The 717-nt window shown below is 39.2% G+C and overlaps 1 non-coding gene across 1 annotated transcript; it reads right to left on the reverse strand.

Moving 5' to 3' along the window:
- Positions 1 to 218: 218 nt before the first annotated feature.
- Positions 219 to 325, reverse strand: LOC121213035 (small nucleolar RNA R71). The gene has a single exon (XR_005908404.1). It is a non-coding gene; the product is annotated as a small nucleolar RNA R71 (small nucleolar RNA).
- Between the last annotated feature and the right edge of the window lie 392 nt (positions 326 to 717).

Consider the following 717-nt stretch of genomic DNA (forward strand, 5'->3'; position numbering starts at 1 on the left):
AGGATCCAAACACTCATTTGGCAAATTTTCTAGAGTTCTGCGACACTTTTAAGATCAAAGGTGTTTCTGATAATGCCATACGCCTTTGGTTGTTTCCATTCTCATTGAGGAACAAAGTTAAACAATGGTTGAACTCGTTACCATGAGGGTCAATCACAACTTGGGAACAAATGACCGAAAAACTTTTACTAAACTATTTCCAGCCAGCTAAAACGGCTAAACTAAGGAATGATATCTCTTCTTTTATGCAGATGGATCTAGAAACCCTGTATGATACATGGGAGAGATACAAGGACCTATTAAGAAGGTGCCTTCACCATGGGTTACCTCTATGGCTGTAGGTTCAGACTTTTTACAACGGTGTGAACCCCTCAACAAGACAACTCATCGACGCAGCTGCCGATGGAGCTTTAAACAACAAAACACCTAAAGAGGCTTATGAATTTATTGAAGAGATGTCACTGAATAACTATCAGTGGCAAGTCATGAGAACAAAGCTAACAAAAGCAGCCGGTGTTTTCAACCTCAACGCGGTTACTATGCTATCTAACAAGGTAGAACTATTAAATAAAAAGATTGACGATTTGTATGGTTCTACTCAGGTACATCCTGTGATGAGGTGCGATTCAAATGGAGGAGGAGTACACATAGAATATCAATCCTTCAACCTTAGCACCGAGGAGGAACAAGTTCAATATATGGGTAATAATAATTTTA

This window comes from Gossypium hirsutum, chromosome A13, assembly GCF_007990345.1.
Source record: "Gossypium hirsutum isolate 1008001.06 chromosome A13, Gossypium_hirsutum_v2.1, whole genome shotgun sequence".
NCBI classification, from domain to species: domain Eukaryota; kingdom Viridiplantae; phylum Streptophyta; class Magnoliopsida; order Malvales; family Malvaceae; genus Gossypium; species Gossypium hirsutum.